The 24273-nt window shown below is 45.5% G+C and overlaps 1 protein-coding gene across 3 annotated transcripts in view; it reads left to right on the forward strand.

The window, feature by feature from the left end:
• Positions 1 to 317: 317 nt before the first annotated feature.
• Positions 318 to 24273, forward strand: part of STARD3NL (STARD3 N-terminal like) — a 103875-nt gene continuing 79919 nt past the window's right edge. The window contains exon 1 of one of the 3 annotated variants that reach the window (XM_029589519.1): positions 318 to 342. The gene's annotated coding sequence lies outside the window, so the exon portion shown is untranslated. Of the gene's footprint in view, positions 343 to 675; positions 1219 to 1264; positions 1399 to 24273 lie in introns of those variants that run through there. The other 2 variants (XM_029589517.1, XM_029589518.1) reach the window with 2 other exon arrangements.

Below are 24273 nucleotides of genomic sequence, written 5' to 3' on the forward strand. Positions count from 1 at the left end.
CTGAGGATCAGTAAGTATTAAAATAAAAAATTTAGGGATAGTTAGGGTAGGTTTAAGGGGTAGGGAGAAGAGGAAGGATAGAGTTAGGTGTAGGAATAGGCGTGGAGCAGGCCCGATTACGTCGCCACGTGTTGTTTTGTAAAATTCCCTCCCCCCCCCACCCCCGCGCGAGTCGCCTGCACATGCGCACGGCCATCAGATTTTATCACATGCGTGTGCCAGAGCACGCATGTTTATAAAACCGGTGCGTCCATATGTGCAGCGCGCGTGCTCCTTTTAAAATCTACCCCTTAGTAAATAAGCTTGTAGTGGAGGCAAGTGAGAATGATATTGTTGCTAGAGGTAAATAAAAAGAGTGCACGTATTTCAGTGAATGGGTAATTGTAAGCAGGTCTGTGAGTGGGCTGGTATTTATCAGTAAATCTATCAGGGGGTTTTCCTGTGTCATCTCAAAGCTAACACGTCGGGTCTGTCCGTCTGCATATATGAGCCGCAGCGTGAACGCCCCCAGCCGGGTTCTTTGCACGTTGCTGAGTGTGTGCCTTTATGACATTTACGAAGAGCCGTCTTCGCCTCTGTTTGCTCTTCACAAGCCGAAAGGATTTAATAATAATAATAATAATATGTTTGACATGTTTAGCTCATCCTCCCAACTAACGCTCACAGTTTTACAGCACCGTGTATTAAGAAACGGCTATAACCCTGCGCCCCTGTCCTGTTCCGCGCGGCCGCTTCGGCTTTCTCCTAGGCCTGGAAACCCGGCCCCGCTTGCCTAAAATGTTCCGAGAACGCGGACCCGGGCAGCAGCCTCGCCTCACCCCCGCTCGCTCGCTCGGAGAGGTTCCGGTCCCCGGGGGGGAAGGAAAGCGGCGGCGGAGCAGCAGCCCCGGGCACAGAGGAGGAAGAGAAAGCAGCAGCCGCCCCCGCCCCCGGACTCTCCCGTATGTGCGGGCTGCTCGCCAAAGGCCCAGGGCCACCCCCGGGCAGGGAAAGGGAGGAGGAGGAGGAAGAGGAGAGGCCGGACCTGTCTCTTTTCCTCTCCCTTACTCGTGATTTTGCTGAATTATTAATTTTTTTTTTTTGTTTTGGGGGCCTCTCTCGCCGCTGCTCCTCCCCCACCGCACCAGTCGCCCGGGGGAAAAAAAAAAAAAAGAAGCGGAAGGGGCCGAGAGCGGAGAATAAAAGCGATCGGGAGCTGCTGCTGCTGCAATAATCCCGGTAGGATGGAGAGCTGGGAAATAACGGCGGGGGTGAGAGGGGAGCCTGAGCCGCTAACCCGGGGTTTGGCGGCGGGGTGGGACGTCCTTCTCCTGTCGGAGGGTGGTGCTGGGTCGCTTCTCGGTATTCATGAAATTCCTCGGACCGCTCCCGGAAACAAGCTGGAAGCAAAGTGGCTTGGTATGCAACCTTGCTGCCGGATGAAATAACGTTTTTGAGTTTTGGGGAGGGGGCACTTGGTAACCTTATTTCTTTCTTAATGGGGTAGTTGGGCACCCTTGACTTGTCCCAGGGCTTCCACCTGTCTGTCCTGAGACCCCCCCCCCCCCCCCCCCCCAAAGAATACGCCTTGGAAATCTTTGCAAATGCTTGGTAGAAGAATCATGTTGGTTTGCGAATTTGGGGTTGCCCCGAGTTAAATGCCACCTCTTCAGGGGCCTTACAAGACTACATGTAGGAAATCTCGGCATTTCTTCAAAGGAACTTAGGTCATTTGCGAATTTATTGTATGTATTTATTTGAATTTAGCTCACACCTTTTCATTGGTAGCTCTTTACATTCTGATACAATGAGTATTTCCTTGTCCCCAAGGCTGGATTTTAAAAGGGCCACCTACCCAAGTACCTGCAGTTACGCTTGTGGCTGGACCCTGTGCGTGCCATGCGCATTTTCTAAAGGGCCCGGGCACGCGTGTAACTACCGATACGTGCACAAGTGCCAGGCCTGAAAAAGGGGCGGGCGAGGTGGGACGGAGACCGGCCTGGAGAGTGGCCATTAGCTGCTGTCCTGGAGAAGCGCGCACCGGCAGCCAGCTGGTGCGCGCAAACTACTTCTGCTCGAGAGGAGCAGAAAGTATAAAAATACAAAAATTTGGGTAGCTAGCAGGGGTGGATTGGCCTATCGGGGGATCGGGCACCCCCCGGTGGGCCGATCGCTCCAGTCACGTGGTCTGCCGTGCGCGGCCGTGACAGAGCCACGCTCGGCAGACCACGTGACGTGGCCTGGGCGGCGAATACCCGTGCCGGTCCGACATCGTGAGTAACACCTACCTAGCTGGTAGCTAGGTATGTGTTAGGGGGCAGGATGGAGAGGGGAAAGGGAAGGAAGGTTCGGCAGGGTGGTAGGGAGGCCTGATTGGTTTGCTCCACATAATTTGCTAACATTTACCTCCCCCTGCGCGCACCCCCTGCACATGTGCGTGCATGTTATAAAATCAGTGTGTCCATGTGCATGCGCCAGGTACTGCTTGCATATGGATGTGCGCGCGCTCCTTTTAAAATCTACCCCAGCGGTCTAATTTTTTTAAGCATTTTCCCCATAGGAACAAAATGGGGGGGAAATGCCTTAGTAAATCAGGCCCTACATTTGCAACTGAGGGTGAAGTGACTTGTCCAAGGTCATAGTGTCAGGATTGAACCCTTTCTTTGCAGCTTCTTAACCTGCTGCTCTAACCACTAGGCTACTTTTCCAGCTACTATATACAGCAAATTAGCACATGAAAGGTGACTGCCTATTGATGGGGAGCTGTATTTAGTGGGCATTAACTAGCACCGATAGTCTGCAGAGTCCTGCTACTAATGGGACAGGTAAAAAAAAAAATCAAGCCAATGTTTTAAAAAAATTTAACATGCTAGTTTTTAATAACAGTATTTTCTTTGGTAGTAGATATGATCATTATTATGCCATTGTTTATTTTTCAGTGCTAGTATCTTCTGCTTGAAACATGTACCTATCGCTGTGGGGCTTCTCTGCTTCAGGGGTTGCTTGTTTAGTGTTGCAAAAGCCTTCAGATTTTGATATTTGTTGATTAATTTACTGCCATGAACTGCATGAGGAGAAAATATATTTTATTTTCATGGAAAATTTGTGCTATTTTTATGAATTAGAATGATCCAGTTGATACTGTACAATGTGATGTAATATAGTACACATCATTTTGATAATACTGATCATGCAATCAGGATTGTATCTCCCAAGGGTTTTCCACATGTGCAACAGGCCAGTTTGCTAAAGCAAGAAATATCGTCTTTTCTTTTTTTATCACGTTTTTAAGCTCTCACAGCAAGTGGCCAATTTCTCAGGCCAGGGATTCTCAATTCTGTCACACACACGTCAGGGGCAGTCATGTTTTCAGGATATCCACAGTGAATATACATGAGAGAGTTTTATTTATTTATTTAGCACGTTTATATACCGATATTCATGTAGAAAAATTACATATCATTTTGGTTTACAGTATAACAAAAACAGGCATGTAAGAATGCTTTACATTGAACAAGGGATAAAAACTTGGAGCAATGGAACTGGGATCAATGAAACGAATAAATAAAAGGCTCTTTCGTGGAGTCAGAGATTAACTAGCTAAAGATCTAAGTGCATAATGAGTTCACTTAGGGTTAGGGTAAAAGGTGCATAATTTAGATTGATTGTCTGCAGAGTTGGAATTGCTAAACCTGAGAGCTAGTCTGTTCGTATGTAGGGTAAAGTACTAGAAAGATCATCTGCATAAATGAAAAGCTTGGTCGAACAGCCAAGTTTTGAGTCTCTTTTTAAAGGTAATTGGGCATTGTTCTAACCGGAGTTCTGGTGGTAGAGAGTTCCATTGTGCAGGGCCCGAAGTGGACAGAGCTCGTTTTCTTAAAGAGGTTTTTATGGGTGGGGCAATGAGAGTGTTTCTATAAGCGGATCCCACCGGAGATTTGCATATAATGAGATGCAGTGGATGCAGGTTTAGCTCATGCATATTCATGGCAAATATTCTGAAAATCTGATTGGCTAGATGCGCTCCCAGGACAGGTTTGAGAACCACTGATTTAAACTGTAAACTTGGGATACCCGTGGTTTTGATAGTGTCCTATTCCTGGATTAAGAGGTATTCTCTCTGAGCGTGTCTGTTCTGAATTTCCTGTGTACGTACAGAGGGCAATTTTTCAAAACCATTTCTGCAGGTAAAACAGTGCATTACCTAAGGAAATGACGTTTAATAAAATTGTCCACCCTATGCGCTGATAAAAGGTATGTGCCTAGGGCTGGGGGGGGCCATCTCTGGTCTTTAAGAGCCACAAATAGGGCTGGTTTCAAGACATACAAAATGAATATGCAAGAGAGAGATTTGCATGCATTGCCTCCATTGTATATAAACCTATCCCAGGCATATTCTTTATGAATATCCTGAAAAACAAGCCTGTTTGTGACTCGTTGTCCACCCCTGGCCTAAGGCCACTCTGCATGTACTTTAACCTAAGGGTGAGCAGAGGTGGAATTGGGGAGAGCTTTGCACTTATGTTCATACTTCTGCATTATCAAAAATATGTATACATTTTTGCCTCAAATAACAACATGTATGAGTTAGTAGGTGTAAATGTGTGCAGGTAGTTTTGGAGGAATAGCTTTGAAAGGGAAAGTAAATATGTACTTTCTAGGGGTGAAATGAGGGGAAGGATGGGGCCTGTGCCCCCTCATATTTTAGCAGCAGGATCCTGTCACATCTGGGTCAGTCCTTAAAGGTGCAGCAGTTAGAAGGCCTGGAGTCCATGATCTGCTGTGCCTTTGAAAAGGCTAACTTGAAAAGGGAAACACCACCACCCTTTGGCTAGTCCTGTAAAGATTTGAGGCCATCAAAGCGTTTCTGTGTACTTTTGGCAGGTAATTATCCTGCTTCCTCTCAGCACCTTAAATGGTCAGGCACGCCTGGCGTGGTTGTAAGCCTGTTTCCATATTTGCTCTATAGCAGCCGACAGGCCTACCCCGACACAAATCAAATTTAACATCCCCTTTAGCCCCCTTGCTCTACCTTATACCCCTTGCTCCCCCCCTTTCCCAGGTCCTTCCTCTGAAGAAAACCTTTTACCCCATTGAATACCACCTACTTCAACTCTCCATAATCCTACCTAGTTAAGCGAGTCCATGTATATTAGCCATCTGTACATGGTATCCCTCTTTTCTGCCTTTCTCTCCCCTCACTTCTTTAAACAAGCCTTTTCTCCCCCTCCTTTCCTTTTCCCACTTTCTCTCCCCGTTTTCCTCAATCTATAACTTTCTTTTCCCTTACTTATCCCCCTTTTCCCACCCTTCCTACCTTCTACCCCTTACCCTCTCCCCCCCCTCGCCCTACCCCCCGGCCTACCCTTCTTACAAACCTACACTCCTCGTTTTCCTTTAACATTATTTATTTTGTTGTATTTTGCTTTTGGTTTTTCTGTTTGTTGCTTCTCGTTTTAGTAACATCCTATTGTTTCAATGTCATACTGTTATATTGTTATATTGTTATACTGTATTTCCCAATTGAGTTCTATGTAAACCGGCATGATGTGTTTCACGAATGTCGGTAAATAAAAGTTTAATAAATAATAAATAATAAAAAATAAATTGTATAAAGTAGCTGCCATAACTACAAAATAAGAGTGAGAATGTTACCAGAAATGAAAGGGTTTTGTAGCCACTGCTCTGAAGACCCACATAGGAAGGGGTAAGGAATGAGGGGTGGAGGGGGATCTATACCAATGCCTTCCATATTAACTTGGGGGGGGGGGGATAATTGAGTTCTGGCTATACCCCTGCTACTTGCTCTTTGAAAACTGGTGTAAAGTTTGAGAGTAATTGACTAAATCTATGTGGGCAGTTACAAACTAAACACTGTGGGGGTAACTTCTCTTCACTCTGGTTTTTCACAAGTCTTTATCACTCTAGAGCGGGGGTCTTTGGGGTAATAGTTTGAGTCTGAGGAAGAGAGAGGCCAAATATAAAACCTTTCTTTGGAGAGGATAATAGTCCACATAAGAAATCCATGCAGTTATGTAGTTTTGTTTATTAAATTGCGCCTTTTTTTTTATACCACAATGCTAAAAATGCTCGAAGCCATAAACAGTAAAAACTATAACTGTGCAGATATAAACCAAAACAATTTAACTTTTAAACACATAACAATAAATATCGAAGCATAAAATTAGCCAATAATAAAACGGCAAAAGGAAACTTTAAAAAATATGCAAATCTCAGGCCTTGTCTGTAGCCCAGACATTTACCATGCAAACAATCTGTTCTGTTTTAGAAGGCATTTCAGGTGCAATTGGTTGATTTGGATCTTGTTACTGTTAGAGTCATGGTTCACTGAGTCTCATGATTGGGATACAGCCATCTCTGGCTATAACTTGTTTAGGACGGACAGAGAGGACAGAAAAGGTAGTGAGGTAAGTCTTTATGTCAGAAACCATATCCAAGCAACTGAAATGCAAGGGACCTGAAGTAAGGAAGAAGCATTATGGGCTGTCCTAAAAAAAAAAGAAGATGGTGCTTCCATTTACATCAGTGTGTTCTACAGGCCTCCGACTCAAACAGAAGAACTGGATAGAGATCAGGTTAGACATCCAAAAGGTGGGAAAGAAGGGAGAACTGTTGCTAGTTGGAGATTTTAATCTACCAGATGTGAATTAGAGCATACCTTCTTCAGATTCTACAAGAAGTAGAGAGATAGTGGATGCTTTTCAAGGGGCTCTGTTCAAACAAATGGGAAGGGAACCCACGAGGGAGGGTGTGATACTCAACCTGGTGCTCACAAATGGGGATAATGTCTGAGAAGGTGCCCATCTGAGCGCCAGTGATCATCAGACGGTATGGTTTGATTTCGCAAACAGGATACAGAGAAGATGCACAAAGACCCGAGTTTTGAATTGCACAAATACAGGCTTTGTCAAAATGGGAATGTTCCTAGAGGAAAAACTAGAAGCCTGGAAGAAAATGGGTGAGGTGGAACAACAGTGGGCCAAACTGAAAGGAGCTATTACAAAGCAACAAAACTATATGTTAGAAAAGTAAACAAAAGTAAGAGGAAAAAGAAATCGATCTGGTTTCTCAAAGGAAGTGGCTGAAAAAATAAAAGCAAAAGAACAGCGTTCAAGAAGGATCCCAAAAAAAGGAACACAGAGAAAAATACCTGTGAAACTGAGGGACACGAAGAAAGAAATCAGGAAAGCAAAAGGTCAAGCGGAAGAAAGGATTGCCAAAGAGGTAAAGCGAGGTGACAAAACATTTTTCAGATACATCAGAGAAAGAAGGAAGGTCCGTAGTGGCATAGTGAAATTGAAAGGTGACGAAGAGCAATGTGTGGAGAGAGACGAAGAAATGGCAGAAATATTAAACAAATACTTCAGTTCGGTGTTCACTAAAGAAGACCCTGGAGAAGGACCATTGCTTGTAGACAAGGTCGTAGATGGGAATAGGGTAAACAAAACTCCATTTAAGGGGGTACTGATGCTCAGACGTTAAGAAAAAAACACAGGACTGCTTCTATGGCCAAGACTATAAACAACATGTCAAGCAAAACTGACTGATACATGGGGGTAACCTGCACAGTGCGGCAGATACTACCATGGGAAGCTTGCTGGGCAGACTGCATGGACCATCGGTCCTTTTCTGTTGTCATTTCTATGTTTTTGTATAATTTTAACAGCTGATAGTATGATGCATCCTGGAATAAGAGAGCCAAGCAGTAGAAGGGTTTTTCTCCCGCTTAAAACTGGCAAATTATCTTTTTACCATTTAGTTCTTGCAGCCTGTATTAGAATAATCAAACTGCTCTGCATTGCGCAGATAGGGAGGAAATGTAGTTGCCTGTTGGCGGTTACATAGACTGAGTGCCCTATCAGGATTTGTGCGTTAACAGTGAGGCACATCAAGGAACCATCAACATGAAGACTCCAAGGCACCTATAAGTGGGGGAAAAAGCATTAACAACAGTGTCAAGAAGACCCCAAGGCACCAAGAGAGGGGCAGGAAAAGAGGGGGCTTTTATTTATTTATTTTTTTTATCGGGAGAGCCAAAACACCCCACTATAACCAGGAGAGAGGCAGGGCAATAGAGCAGGCTGGGCGGGCAGCTACCGCAAGAGTGGCAACTGGCAACGACACGTAAGGTGCTGAGGCCAAAAAGCATTGGCATTAGTTCAGTATCCCTGTGCATTCACATGGAATTTCACGGATGCCCAGCAGGAGGTGGTCTCCACCAACTCTGGTGTCAGCAGTGAATGATGTAGACTTACAATGTCCTCCGCATTCATTAGGCGCACTGGTTGGTGGGTAGAAAACAGTAGTGGGCGACCCCAGCGAGGTCCAGCTAGACTGCGGCTTTGTGTGCCCGGTAGGCCAAGGGGTTCTCTGTTCTTGATAGGCTCACACTTTTGCTGAGTGTGGGGAGGGGGAATACTGGGTTTTGTTGCCAATTGCTGACGCTTTGGCCTGTGGCAGGAGAACCCACTGCGTGGTAGCTACGAGAAAATTGTGGGAAAAGGTAGGGGAGGAAGAGGTAGTTTTCAGGGCGCTGCTAATGCTGATAGAATCGCATGGGGGGGCTCACTCTTTCCCCCCCCCCCCCCCCCCGCTGCATCCCCAATGCTTTTCTGTCACAAGCACTCCCATTCTTGCATCCTAGCCACCAGCTTCTCCTTTCAGTAACTCAAATTTTTGGTCTGGAGGATTATACTCCCTTCCACTTATGGGTCACATAGTGTGACCAACATGTACGATCCAGCACGAGGAAGGATCTGTGGTGATTTTTCAAGCTACAGCTGCAAAGAACCCACGAACACCAGCACCTCCAGTGCCCATCCCAGTTCCTGCCAAGAACCCTGTAACTTCTCCAGGATATTGATTATGGGGTTGACTTCATCCAGAGTGGCTGCTGTTGAGCTCAGATCCTCTGCGGCATCTTCGAAGGGTGTCAGGACTTCTATCCCATGCATCATCAGTCCACATCGATCTCAGCACCCACAGACAACTCCAGGAAGGGCATCTTACGCAGCAAACCTCTGCATCATCAGAAAGGTGGAATTCCACCTGGTCCCTAGCATTCTGAATAAACTGGAGCACAGGTGCCACAGCTTCTTCCTGCTTCTCAAGGAGCCGCTGCCTGCCCTTCATGCTCCGGTTAAAATGCGTTCCTTGGCCCTCAACCCAGGGAGTCTGTTACTGCCAGGTGCTGCAGACATGGAAGCATCTGATCCCCTTAGTAGCCCCTGGTGCTCGCTGCCCTGATTATGTTCCTGCCAACATCAGCAATTTAAAAAAACAAAAAAGCATTGGCAATGTGTTTCTGTTCTAGCCGCCAGCCTTCTGTCATCCCTCTTATCACCCCTAAGATCTGGGCTGAGGCTATGGCTCTGATCCATCACCTGGATGTTGTAGCACAGCCTGCCTGCATTCTGCTGCTGTGCCCCTGCTAGAGCTGCTGCCTGGCCTTGCCTTGTCCAGCTGCCACCAGTGCGCCATCATGGGGCGGTAGATGTATGGAGCGCTCTGGCTGATCCATTTGTCGCTGGTGAAATTGATGCTTCGCTCCCCTCAGTCTTGGGCCAGCTGTGCCTGGATCCAGACATGGCCCTCAGTATACAGGGTTAGAATCGCCCCCCTGCTAAATGTTGTCCTGGAGGGAATTTTGTAATCTGGGGCTATGACCAGCATCAGCCGCTTAAAATCCCAGATGGCAGCAGTGGTGGTGGAAGCTTGAGTGCTTCTAGGTTATTGCTGTTTATCCAAGTCACTTCTTTGTTTATTTCCTCGTTGGTTCTGGACCATCCTCAACAGATGAACATACAAAGTTCCCTTGCTTTAATCAAGCACCTCTTACCATCCAGTTCTGAACTAATCAAAATAGTTATCAAAACTACTGAGGCTTTTGCCAAAACATTCAGCCTCCCAGATCCCCGTGGCTCTGCTGAATGGTACCCAGCCACCACTAGCCAGCAGCAGTTTGGTTTCTAGGAAGTTCAAGTTTGCTGATACCAGTCTGGCTGCTCCAATACCTGCTGTGACTCAGTTGTATATCCTGCATATCTACTCTTGCAAGGAACAATAAATGACATTCACACCTAAAACTGATGAGCATTCTTTAAGTATTTTGTGCCAGTGTTATATATATATATTTATATATTTTGGCTAAAGGAATTTGCTCAAATAGGCTTGTCCATGGGACATATTTTTCTGTCCCATCCCATCCCATGGCAATTTATGCCTGTCCCATCCCATCCCACGGGATTCCCATTATAATATTAATTTGGAATACAGTTCAAATAAAATTATTAAATTTATGAAAGTTTACGTTTAGTGTCTACTAAATAGGACTACATGTACAAAGAGACATGCAAAACGACAATTTATTAACTTTAACACTCAAAAGTATAATCTAAGTATGACAATTCAGTATGATGAATGAATTCTATTTTGTTGCACTTACGCAACTGCAAATTTCAGCCTAAATTTATTTTACAATATCAAGTATCGACTACCATGGGAAATACAAATGTGTGCCGTCCCATCCCATCCCATCCCATGGGAATAACATTCCTATGGACAACACTGCAAATAGGTACATTATTTTTTTTATCCTCCCCAATAAACTTTCATGGTTGCATAGGCCTACATTTGAAGGATCCAGTAGCCGAATTAAGGAGCCATAGTTAGGAGTTGTTTATCCTTTCCTTAAATTCACTATGAGCTAACAACATCTTTAAATTCTTTCATATTTTATCTATAAGTGATAGTTTTATTAATTACAGATGTGAAAACATTAGCTTGTACAAGCCCTGGCCGATCTGCTTTTTGCAATGTTGAAAGAAACAGAATTCTTTCTACAATAGCTAGTAATGTATTTCTTCATCTGTTTTTATTTTTTATGACTCAAAAGACTTATGGGCTTTCTTGTATCAGCTTTTATTTCATTTCTATGGCAACATCATAAAAAATGTATGAGTTTTGAGTTGGAAGTCGAAAATCTCATTCCTTTTCATCCTTTAAAAATTGGCCTTTGGTTTCCTCCTTTTTAATGGTAGGTAAGGGTTCATTTTTTTTTTTTTTTTAAAATAAAGGAGAGAGTTAGTTGTGTAGGAAGCTGAAGGCATTTAGATCATAAAGGAGCAATCAAATTAATACACAGCTTTAAATCAAGAAAATACATGGTAGCATTTTGGATCTCAGAAGTTAATTTCAAATTGATGTCATTACAATTCAACGTGTTTATCGTTTCAGTAAATAATTCTTTAGGGCCATTTGAAACGTGGTACATCTGTAATTCTTAGCCGAGCAACCAGCTTAGTTTCCATTATCTCGATGAATTAAACTTGGTCTCTCCCACCATCCAAGGAAGATATTATCTTTATAATTTTTCTTTTAAAGTTAATATCAGTTTTAGGAAGACTTTTATAGTTGCACAGAAGTTACATTAAATGGTCTATCGAGGTTAGGGAAGGTTCATACAGTACATATAGAAAAAAAAGGAAGACACTTATCTCCTCATAATGTGCTTTCATAGTTGCTTCATTACAAAGGGGGATTCCTCTTTTGCTACAAGGTGAGATTGAAAAAGCATGTACATATTTTGGTAATCAGGCTGGAGGCACTATAAGTACAACTTTATATATAAAAAAAACCCAAAAAGAGCCATTTATTGTAAATATGTAGCACTGGGTGCTTGTTATTTTGTAGCTGTGTTCATTGGGCTGGATGCTCCTCACATCCTGGTTGTGTAAATCACTGGCCAGGGGTGCAGCAGAATTCGTGGGTTTTTTTTTTTTTTTTTTACATTTTAGGAAGTTTTAAACGATTACAAGTATTCCTTGCACAGAAAACAAAGATTTAGCGTACATTGTAAAACATGTATGTAAAGATTACTGTATATTTTGGTAGTGCAAAAAGAGAGGGAGAGATGCAAGGGAACGCCCCTGAGTGTAGGGTAAAAAGAGAACTGATGGAGAGGAGATCAGCACTTTTCATATACACCAGTCCTGATTCCTGAAGACTGGAAGGTTTCTGATATGACGCTGAATTTTTAAAAAGGGCTCCAGGGGGTGACTCGGGGAAACTATAGACAGGTGAATCTAATCTCTGTGCCAGGCAAAAAAATGGTAGAAGCCATTTTAAAAACAAAATCACTGACCATATAGATAGGCCTGGCTTTTAATGGGGAAGAGTCATCGTGGATTAGCAAGGGGAGGCCTTATCTAACCAATCTTAGAATTTTTGAAGGTATAAATAAACATGTAGATAAAAGGTGAGCCTGTTGAAATATTGTATATTTGGACTTTCCAAAGCCATTTGACAAAGTCCCCTATTTAGATACTCCTCAGGAAATCAGAAAGTCATGGGACAGGAGGCAGTGCTCTGTTGTGGATGGGTAATTGGTTAAAAGGCCGGAAACAGAAGGTGGGACTAAATGGTCACTTTTCCATATGGAGAGAAAGGTCGTTAGCAGAGTATCACAGGGGTCGATTCTGGAACCTGTGCTGTTTTAACATATTCATAAACAATCTGGATGAGGGAACAGCAAGTGAGATGATCAGATTTGTCCTGGATACAAAATTATTCAAACTTGTTAAAATGGCAGCGGATTGCAAGGAACTGCCGAAGAACCTTATTAGACTTGGAGACTGGGCAATTGAATGGCAGATAAAATGTAATATAGAAAAGTGCAAAGTGCGTCACCCAGGCAAAAATAATCCCAACTACAAGTAAACTGAGCTGAGTTCTGTATTGGGAGTTACTACACAGGAAAAGGATCTTGGAGTCCTTGTAGACATTGTGTTGAAATCCTCATCTCAGAGTGTGATGGTGGAAAAAAAAAAAAAGCCAATAGAATGTTAGGGAGGATCCTAAAAGGAATGGAGAATAAAACATAAATAATCATATTGCCTCTATATCAAGCCATGCTGTGACCACACCTTGAGTGTTGTATGCAGTTCTGGTCACCCTCATCTCAAGAAAGTCATAATGGAACTAGAAAAGGTGCAGAGGAGGGTGACAAAAATGATAAAGAGGATGAAACATTTTTCTTATGATGAGGTTACACAGGCCAGGGCTCTTCAGCATGGAAAAGAGACGACTGAGGGAACATGATAGAAGTTTATAAAATCATGAGTGGGGTGGAACAGGTAAATAAAGGATGGTTATTTACCCTTTCAAATAATACTAAAACAAGGGGACACTCGATGAAACAAACAACCAGCAGACTCAAAACAAATTGAAGAACGTATTTATTTATTTTATTTAAAAATAAATTGTAACTCGTTGATCTACAAATCTCATCGAGTAGCAATACAACATTAATGATAAGCAGTATTCAAATTCACATAAAAACACACAATAATAACACACTTCAAGTGGGCCAGGGGTCCATGCTCAACCTTCTCCAAATCGAACAAAATTTTGCACGGATGTTCTCTAGGGCCTCAAACAAAACCGTACTAAATTTTTCACCTGGATCTCCATTGGTTGGAGAGCTAGAGGCAGTTGAATGGAGGTCACCTCTGATTTCCATGCTCTGCGAAAGCTAAAATGGCCATTTTTGTCCACTTGCTGCAACCTGACAGCACCTCTCAGAGCCTGAAAGTTTGTGGATTAGTACAACCCCTGGTGGTAAGTCCCAGTGCAAAGTTTGGAACATAATGTGAGCTTGCCTCCCTTATTATGGGCCAGCAAATTATGGGAAAAATCTTACAAAAGAAATATAAGGCCTACTTTGACTGCGCATTGCTCCTGACCTATACTTTGATTCAGGCCCTTACTTGACCAGTAGTCATGGCTCATGGCGTGTACGCATAAGATTTACACTGAGGCTTTACAGGCAACTGGAAGGAAAGATATAATTAGAATCCGATCTTGCTTTGGTCAGAATTAAGGCCCCAACAATATGCATCATTTGCATGCATGTGCGCACAATGGGGCGGATTTTCAGAGCCCTGCTCGCCTAAATCCGCCCAAAACCAGGCGGATTTAGGCGAGCAGGGCCCTGCGCGCCGGTGAGCCTATTTTACATAGGCCTACCGGCGCGCGCAGAGCCCCGGGACTCGCGTAAGTCCCGGGGTTCTCCGAGGGGGGCGTGTCTGGGGCGGGCCCGGTCGTCGTGGCGTTTCGGGGGCGTGTCGGCATCGTTTTGGGGGCGGGTACGGGGGCGTGGCTACGGCCCGGGGCGGTCCGGGGGCGTGGCCGCGCCCTCCGTACCCGCCCCCAGGTCGCGGCCCGGCGCGCAGGAGGCCCGCTGGCGCGCGGGGATTTACTTCTCCCTCCGGGAGGCGTAAATCCCCGGAGAAAGGTAAGGGGGGGGTGTAGACAGGGCCGGGTGGGTGGGTTAGATAGAGGAAGGGAGGGGAAGATGAGGGGAGGGCGTTAGAGGATTCCCTCCAAGGCCGCTCCAATTTCGGAGCGGCCTTGGAGGGAACGGGGGTAGGCAGCGCGGCTTGGCGCGCGCTGGCTATACAGAATTCATAGCCTTGCGCGCGCCGATCCAGGATTTTAGTGGATACGCGCGGCTCCGCGCGTATCTACTAAAATCCCGCGTACTTTTGTTGGCGCCTGGAGCGCCAACAAAAGTACGCCAACGCGCCTTGTTTGAAAATCTACCCCAATGTTAAAAAGAGGCATCTTTGTCGCCCTGCTGTGTAACACACAAATGAACTAGCAATGTGAAATTTATAGTGTGTGTTGTGCTTACCATGTTTGTAGCTTATGACATATCTTGCTTTGACATAATTTTATAAATGACCCCTCCAAAATGGACATTTTATTGTGCTGTGTTATTTACTGTATACAAGCCTGAACGTGCAAAAGTATCACTTTCACATGGAACTATGGTAATGTCATGTTAGCAGTGTGTGGTGGTAGAGATTTTGTGAACATTCCCTGGCCTGTGACACCATTCTGCTCTTTGTGGTATCAAATCTTTCTTTGTACCAAAGGAGGACATTGAATCAATCAAGCCCATTATTGCAACTAAAATTTGCATTAGCAAAATTTTGGATGATATTGCCTCATTCATTGCATGTGTTCTAGAACATGAATGTGACTTTTTTTCCTGCCCTTCAAGTATCCAGCTTCCAAGTTGGTCAGTATTTAGCTTGCATCTATGATAATTCCTAGTGGATTGGCCATGTTTGTGAAGTCTCAGTTTAGGAACCTGATGTCTTGGTCAATTTCTTGCACCTCCAAGGCCCTGCCAGGTCATTTTACTGGCCGCCCCATAGAGACACCTGTTGGATCCCAGAAGAGCACATTATTGCTACCCTTGATGCACCCATAACAACTTCATCAGGCAGGCAGAACATTTATTCACAAGCCACTTTGTCACGCATTGATGGGACATTTTAAAAAGCATGTGCAAGGCAGGGTAAAAGACTAAGGCCTGGATTTTCTAAGGTCATAGACCTTAGAGAATCTGACGGTAACTGGGGGCGGGCCTGCGAAAGCCGGAAGTGATAGCATCTCCGCGGTGCTATCGCTGCCGGCTTTGGCACCCAATAGCACCACCAGCAGCGAAAAGGGTTCTTACTTTTTCACTGCCAACGAAGTTTCCGCCTCATCCGCCCTGACGACACACTGACTCCACCCCGATCTAGCTATCGCACGCGAAAAGGGACTTTTCACATGCGGTACGCTACGAAAATGACCCCCTAAATTTTTTGTGAAATCTGAAGTTTAAGCAATTCTTGTATGTAGTGTCTTGCCTTTTCTTGTTTTGTGCTTAAATAAAAATTTGGAAACCTGTGGCTGCTACCTTGTCTGGTTATCTGGAGTGGCACCTAGGTGATGGGGTTGTCAATTTTTCTGAATTGGCAATGGCTCAGCCACCAATGAACAATGCAAGGTAACTAATCAGCATACAAAGTTTTGCACTGACTTTGTCTAATTTATGAAAATATGTCTAAACAAATATGTGTCAAAAGCTAAAAGTGTGGTAAGCACAGTAAACTGAGCTGCATTGTAAAATTTCACATCTCTAGCTCATTTGCATGTTTCACAGTTGGGTGCCAAAGATGGCTCTTTTTAACACAATACTTTCACGCAAGCAAATGATGCTCGTCTTTGAGTCTGTTATTCTGACAAAAGCAAGGCTGGGTCCAAGATTAAATAGGGTGACTTTTGTAGCAAAAAAGGTGTCAAATGACATTAGAAAGAAAAACAAATTTAAAACTACACAATAAATGGCAAAAATTTGCATAAAAGATTACATCATGTCTTTATGTAACTAATCTTTGCTTCCAGCTGGCTGCAAAACCTCCTTGTGCAAATCCTAGATGTATGTCATGGGCCATGACTACTGATTCAGTTATAGCATGAATCAAAGTATACATCAGGAGCAATGAGGAGTCAAAGTAGGCCTTAAATTTCTTTTGTAAAATTTTTCACATACTTTGCTGGCCTATGAAAAGGGTGGCAAGCTCATATTAGGTTCCAAACTTTGCATAGGAACTTAGCACCAGAGGTTGTAATAATCCACAAAATTTCAGGTCTCTAACAGGGGTTGTTTATTGAGTTGATTGAGAAATATCTGGAACCATCCAAATGTTTTGACCATAGAATAAAATTTGCCTATTCCAGAAAAACAGTCAGGATAGAGTGGGGAAACACAGAGGTAACTAATAAGATTCATCTAGATAGTTCTTCCTCATCCCTGGCCTTTCCAAAAGGCCAATGAGGTCCAGACTATCAGCTGATAGAATGACCATTTTTGTGGGGGATTTCCTTTCCCCGAGTACACTGTCCAGTCGATTAAAGGCAAGCCCTGCTGATAGGCAGTCAGACTTCAGTCGGGACCTTTAACATCTCCAGGAGGTATTTCCTGTACAGGTCAGTTGTAAGATTGGCGGCTGAGAACCATAACTTTCAAAAAGATCTTAACTTTTCTATTCAGGTTGGTACATGGCCAGGAAGCTGCTGGCTAAATTCCAGCTAATATGGTTCTTTTAAGCTAGACATTTCTAGGTGCTGTTGGTCAGCCTCATGATTCCAGCAGCATTGCGTTTTTGTTTTTTTTTTTTGCTAGTTGATAATATTCTTTCTTCTGTAGTAGAATTTAGAAAATTAAGCAAGACATTTAACTCATGCCTTGAACTTTCCTAAAATTTAGCATTTATTAATATTCTTATTTGCACACATGGCAAATAGCAGTTCGAGGCGAATTACAAATAGTAGTCACATACATAATAAAATACCTCAACAAACAGAGAAATCCCAGAGAAAGCAAGAAACAACAGAGAATTCTCCACCTTCCAATGTAAAACTGAAACTGGCTGCACATTTTACTTTCTGTATCGCGCGGGAATGACTAATAGGGCCATCAACATGCATTTGCATGTTGCAGGCACTATTAGTCTTGGGAGGGTTGGACACACGTTTTCTTCGCGCTATTACCCCTTACTGAATAAGGGGTAAAGCTAGCGCATCCAGTGGAGCGCACTGTATTGTATCGGCCTGATAGTCAGTTATTTGCAGTCTATGGTTTGACCATCTCTATCTCCTGCACAACAGCAGTATCTGGATAACCCCATCTCAACTAATGAAGTCTTGCAGTTAATCAAGTCTCTTAAGGCTAATGAATCTCCAGGGTTGGATGGTTTCTCTAGTGTATATTATTGCAAACTCTCTTCTATTTTAGTTGAACCTCTAACCGCTTTCTTTAACTTTTATTAGAGAGGGTGGATCTCTCCACACACACACACACACACACACACACACACTAATGTAGCAGGGATAACTGTTATTGCTAAGCCAGGAAGGGACCCCTACCTGTGTGGGTCCTATAGACCCATTTCTCTAATTAACTTAGACCTAAGGATACTAGCCAGAGTCTTAGCCCTGAGATTAAATCATTTCATGCCTTCTTTGGTCTATTCTGATCACGTGGACTTCATTCCACAACGCATGGCTGCAGATAACTGGGGTAAAATCATTGATATAATGTGGTGTGTGAAAAGAGAACATATTCCCTCAGTACTTTTATCCATTGACGCAGAGAAGGCCTTTGAATCTTGTTCATTGGCCATTTCTGTTTCACACTCTGCAGAAGATGCAATTTGCCCTTTCTTTCTTCAATGGCTACAGAAACTATACGAGTTACCCAGAGCTAAAGTGAAGGTAAATGGGGATTATGGACAGGATTTTGGTTGGGGGTGGCCTATTGGATGGCCAGGTCAACACCAATGGTTTTAAGAGGGACACGTGGAAGGTGTTGTGGATTTTGAGGGATGGAGGAAGTTGAAGCTGGTAGGCTACTGTGCCTATATGGCGGAGGATGGGAAATGGGCCAGTGAACTGAGGAGCAAGTCGCATGGGATGGTAGCTTCAAGCGGATGAACCACGTACTCAGCCATACCTTCTGGCCAGGTCAAAGTGGTTGACTAGGTCTCCAATGGCGGTCAGCATATTTTTTGCCTGTTAGGTTGGCCTTGTGTAATGTTTGCTGGGTGGAGGTCCAAAGCTGATGTAGTTCTTCGGCGGAGAGCTGGGCCGTCAGTGAAGGAACGGTCACAGGAACAGGCAGAGATGGGCGAGGTTGCTTGCCATAGACCAGTTGGAAAGGTGAGGAACCGGTGGCAGCGGAGGGTGTGAATTGAGAGCAAATTCAGCCCAAGGAAGCAGATCTGTCCAGTTGTCTTGTTTGCTATTGACGTAGATGCGTAAAAATTCTTTGAGGGTCCAGTTAGTTCTTTCCACTAGACCGTTGGTTTGCGGGTGATATGCGGACGTATATTCCAGGGTGATGTTGAATTTCTGGCAGAGTGACTTCCAAAACCTGGCCGTGAACTGAGGTCCTCTGTCAGATAGAAGGATCTTGGGTAAGCCGTGCAATTTAAAGACATGATGGACAAATAACTGAGCTAGTTGAGGTGCGGCGGGTAGTCCCAGAAGCAGCACAAAATGAGCCATTTTACTGAATCGATCAACAATGACCCAGATGATGGAGTTGCCACTGGACGGGGGTAGATCAACGATGAAATCCGTTGAGATGAGTGTCCATGGTTCGGTGGGGACAGGCAAAGGTTGGAGCAGACCCTGAGGTAGCCCTGGAGGATTCTTGTGACGAGCGCACGTGTGGCAAGATTCTACGTAGGATCGAGAATCCTTTGGCATTCCAGGCCACCAGTAGTATCGATGGAGGGCAAGCAGAGTTCGGTGTTGTCCAGAGCTTCAAGAATCATGGGCCCAAGTCAAGACTTGATTTTGGAGGTGGGGCAGCACGAAGGTCTTCCCAGGAGGAACGGGCGTAGTGGCGGCCAGCAGTACTTGCGATGGTTCAATGATGAAACTGGATGCTTCGGGAGTATCCGTGATGTCAAAGGCTCGAGAGAGTGCGTTGGCTTTCAAATTCTTGGCAGCTGGGTGGTATCGCAGTATGAAGTTAAATCTAGTGAAGAACAGGGCCCACCAGGCCCTTCGTGGATTGAGACATTGCGCCCGATGCAAGTATTCTAGATTTTTATGATCAGTATAGACCTAAACTTGGTGCTGAGCTCCCTCTAACCAAGGCCTCCGTTCTTCGAATGCGATTTTAATAGCGAGAAGCCCCTTGTCGCCAATGGAATAATTACGTTCTGCTGTGGAGAATTGGCGGGAAAGAAAGGAGCAAGGGTGTAGCGTATGATCGGCCGAGTATTGGCTGAGAACAGCTCCGACCCCCTTCGGAGCTCCCAGTTGTAAATCTCCCTGTTAAAATGTAATTTCCAAACTTAACCTGTTTACTGTAAACCAACATGATGTCCACAACGAATGCCGGTATATAAAAATGTTTAAATAAATAAAATAAATAAATCTACTTCAATGATAAACGGACGCCGTGGGTCGAGGTGATGAAAGCAAGGCTGGAGGAGAAACGCTTCCTTGAGATGAAGAAAGGCAGATGTTGCCCCTGGCGTCCAGTGCTTGGGATCAGCGCATTTGCGGATCAGAGCAGTTAAAGGCGTCACAGTAGAGGCGTAGTTAGAGATGAAGGAGCGGTAGTAGTTTGCGAAGCCTAAAAATCGCTGTAATGGTTTCAATCCAGATGGTTGGGGCCACTCTTGGATGGCCTTCAGTTTTTGCGGGTCCATGCTGAATCCTTTGCTAGAGACAATATAACCCAAAAACGGGAGAGCTTCTTTTTCAAAGAGGCATTTCTCGAGTTTGGCATAGAGCCGATTCTCTCTAAGCCGCTGTAGCACCTGGGAGACGTGTTGGCAATGGGCAGAGAGGTTCTTGGAAAAGACTAGGATGTCGTCGAGGTAGATGACTATGCATTGATACAATAGATCCTGAAAGATTTCGTTCATGACATTTTGGAATACGGCTGGTGCATTGCAAAGACAAAATGGCATAACTAGGTATTCATAATGTCCATATCTGGTATTGAAGGCCGTCTTCCATTCGTCCCCCTCTTTGATGCAAATTAGGTTGTAGGCTCCTCTTAGGTCTAATTTGGTGAAGACCCTTGCATCTTGGAGACGGTCGAAAAGTTCTGAGATTAGAGGAAGCAGATAGCGATCCTTGACGGTTATGGCGTTCAACCCAAGTAGTCAATACAGGGATGGAGCGTCCCATCTTTTTTCCCCACAAAGAAGAAACCAGCCACTGCTGGTGAGGTTGATTTACAGATGAATCCTCAGTCCAGGTTCTCCTGGATGTAGTGCGACATGGCCTGGGTTTTGGAGGATGAGAGTGCATAAGTACATCCCCAAGGAGGTTCGGCACCAAGTAGTATGTTGATCATGCAGTCAAAGGACCGGTGGGGTGGTAGTGTCTCAGCCTTTTGTTTGGAAAATGCGTCCAAGTAGGAAGCATATGGTGAAGGTAGACCCTGAGGAAGGACGGTTGTAGTCCAACACTGTATGGGAGATACCGTGTCAAGATAGGAGTCTTGACAGGCCTATCCCCATCGAACCAATTGTAGAGTTTTCCAGTTGAACTGGGGGCAATGCGCTTGGAGCCAGGGGAGTCCCAGCATGATGGGGTGCATAGACTGGTCAAGGACATGGAAGGAAAGCTGTTCCCATGACGTAATCCAGTGCAAACTTGAATGGGAGCGGTGATGTGGGTGACCCGGCCCGGAAGGGGTTTGCCCTGAATGGACGAAAGGACCAATGGAACCTGGGCCCGGGTGATAGGAATCCTGAGATGTTCCACCAACTTTTTCATGATGAAATTACCCCTGGCTCCCGAGTCCACCAGGGCTAGAGTATGGAATTTGTGGTCTCTCGTAGTCAGCTTGACTGGGAGAGTCACTGGTGGTGCGGGTGATGCCAGGCCCAGCAAGAGTCCTCCTTTAGATACTAGGCCCGGGAGTTTTCCGGATGCAGCGGGCATGATGACAGGAAGTGCCCAGCAGTGCCACAGTAAAGACAGAGGCTGCCTTTCAAACATCTGCGGCATTCCTGAGAAGAGAGTTTTCCTCGACCTAATTGCATGGGTTCTTTGGCTGCTGATCCCGAGGACCGTGGTTCAACCTTCAGAGATGGTGAACGTCGAGGGCGTCTGAAGGTACTGGAACTCTTTTTGGAAAGCTGAGCCTCTCGGGAGCATTCTTGAAGGCGTCTATCAATGCGCCCGGTCAAGTCAATGAGGGAGTTCAAAGATCTTGGTAGATCGCAAGCTACGAGTTCATCCATAATTCTGGAGTTGAGCCCCTCCAGAAAGATGGTCCTTAAGCAGTTGGAGTCCCAACTAAGCTCTGAGGACAATGTTCAGAACCAAATCACGTGGTCGGCGAGAGTCCGGGAGCCCTGGAGTAAATGCAGAAGAATCGCTCCAGAGGCCGCCTGGTGAGTGGGGTCGTCAAAGACGATACGAATGAGGTCCCAAACTCTCTCAAGTTGCTTAGGATGGGATCATCGCACACCCACAAGGGAGATACCCAAGCTAGAGCCTTCCCTTCAAGAAGAGATAAGACGTATGTTGTCTTTGTAACATCATTTGGAAAGAGGGTTGATTGCAAACGGAAGTGCATGTTACATTGGTTGATGAAACCCCTGCAGGAATGGGGCTCTCCAGAGAAGCGCGGAGGGCTGAGTAGAAGAATCACTGTGTGGCCGCCAGGGATCGACAGTGCAGCGACTGGTACGGACGGCATGGCGGGATTCATTGGGCCGGCGTCGTCAAAACGTTGGTTCAAGCTTTCTACTGCAGAGATGAGGGAATCCAAAGTCTTCTGTTGATCCAGATTCTGCTGGGCCATACCTGGAATGGCATGACGGGCCGAGGCCTCTGCTGGGTCCATTGGCTTGGCAATCTGTGAAGAAGGCCGAGGAGATGTGGACCCTTTGCCCGAGGGGGAGTTGGTACTACCTGAGGAAGCGAACTCCCACAGGTTCCCACCGTCGGGAGGCGAGGCTGGGCTGAAGCGAGGGCCGATGGGAGCTTCACCACTGGAGGCCCGACATCCCCCCTGGGTTGAACCCTTGGGGACCCAAGCTGCTTGGACTTAGGTGGGCCCTTTGGAAGATGGAAGGTTCATCGAAGTCCAGTCCTAGGTCAAGAGCCAGAGAATCGCCAGTCCGAGGTCCAAAGCCAGAGAGTCTCCAATCGCCAGTCCGAGGTCCAAAGCCAGAGAATCAGTCCAGAAGCTGCAGAAGGGATAACTGGTACAGGGCTCAGAAAGGCAGGGGCAGGACTCGGAGAGACAGGAACCAAGAAAAAGAGCACCAGAGGCACAGAGAACTCACTGAAGCAAGCAGACTCGTTGCCAAGTCAAAGAACAGGAAAAGGAAGCCTCCAAAAATACTCCGAGCTCTGAGGTCATCCAGGCAGCTGAAAGTAATTCCGGTGATGTGGGCTCTTTAAGAGATTGCAGGAGGCGCAACTACGCGCCTAGGAGGATGGTGGCTTACTGGAACCCGGAAGTGCTGGCATGCCGACCGACATGGCAGAGAGGAGGCCGAGGGACATGCCAGAGCCCGTATCAGTGACGTCTCCCCACAGCAGTGGAGGTGCCAGCGGCAGTTCCAACGCCGCAAAGAAGGGTAGGCGGGGCCAGCCGCAGATGTCCCCAGCTGGGAGCGCTAACACCTTCTTCAATCTTTCATTCCAGGGCTTCTGTTTCACGGGAGCAGGGGCTTCTTCCCTTCTCCTCTGAGGAATGTGGAAACCAGGCATTCCCTAGGGATTTGGTTATCTCCCCCAGGGCATTTTTCTCTGGAGTTCATGATGATCATGTACTAAGTCTTCTACTCTATGCAGAAGCCTGATGGGAGCAGTTTACCATAGGTCTCTGGGCTTGAAATGGTTCCATCCCTGCTGACCATCCAGTCTCTGCTCTAAAGAAGCCAAGGGTGGCTCCAGGTGCCTTGGATTTCTCAGCTACCCTTTCCTCTTCTAAATCCTTTAGAGGATTGGGCTTGGACAACAAGTCAGTCTCAGATAATTCATTAGACTCCCTGGAGGAAGGGGAGTGCTATTTTAAGGATTATTGTTCTCGGTCATTAGACTCTTCCTCATTACTCAAGTTGTTTACTCACTCAAGATGTCATAATCTAGGGAGGGAGATGCAATGTTTGTGGGAATCTGCAAACCTCTGAAAGCCTTTGTCCTCCATAAGGCTGTGAAATATATAGTGTTGGCAGAATGGGAATCCACTCAAGGAGAGCTTAAGGGGGGAGTAAGGTCATAAACAAGTTAATTCCCCTGCCCATGGAGAACAAAGAAAACCTCTTGAGTTCCTCGGTTGGATGCCTTTGTGTTGGTCATAACATGCAAGACTGCTATACCAGTAGAAGCCAGGTGGCATGGCTCTCAAGGACCCCAGGATATGAAAATTGAAGCCCTACTAAAATAAGCCTAGGCAGCATTGCTGGCCACAAAATTCCTCTGTTTGAGGAGGTTATATTGCTCGGGCCATGGTCCGCTGGATTCAGCAGTTTCCTGAGAGTCCAGAGTCAACACGTTTGGAATCGGGTGTTACCTTTTTAGTGGACGAAATGTATGACATTTGTCAGGGTGTCCTCTTATTCGTCGGCCTCTGTTTGTGGCCTGAAGACTACTGTGGTTGCTTAATTGGGCTTCTGATTCTGCAAAGGCAAGTTACTGTTTGGAGAAGAGCTGGGAAAGCTGGTCAGGTATCTGGGAGAATTGAAACCCCAGAGGCTTCCTGAGGACAGAGCCTATTCTGGACCTTGGGCTGCCAAAAGCTGCAGTCATTCTGGGAATGTCAAAGATTCACGGTGGAGATGCTTTCACAACAGGAGTCAGTCCTTTCATGACACCAAGAAGCCAAGGATTGATTCACCTGGGATGTCTGGAATTGCTTAGTCGTCCCAATTAGATTCAACCATT

Source organism: Rhinatrema bivittatum, chromosome 2 (genome assembly GCF_901001135.1).
Source record: "Rhinatrema bivittatum chromosome 2, aRhiBiv1.1, whole genome shotgun sequence".
In the NCBI taxonomy this organism is placed as follows: Eukaryota; Metazoa; Chordata; class Amphibia; order Gymnophiona; family Rhinatrematidae; genus Rhinatrema; species Rhinatrema bivittatum.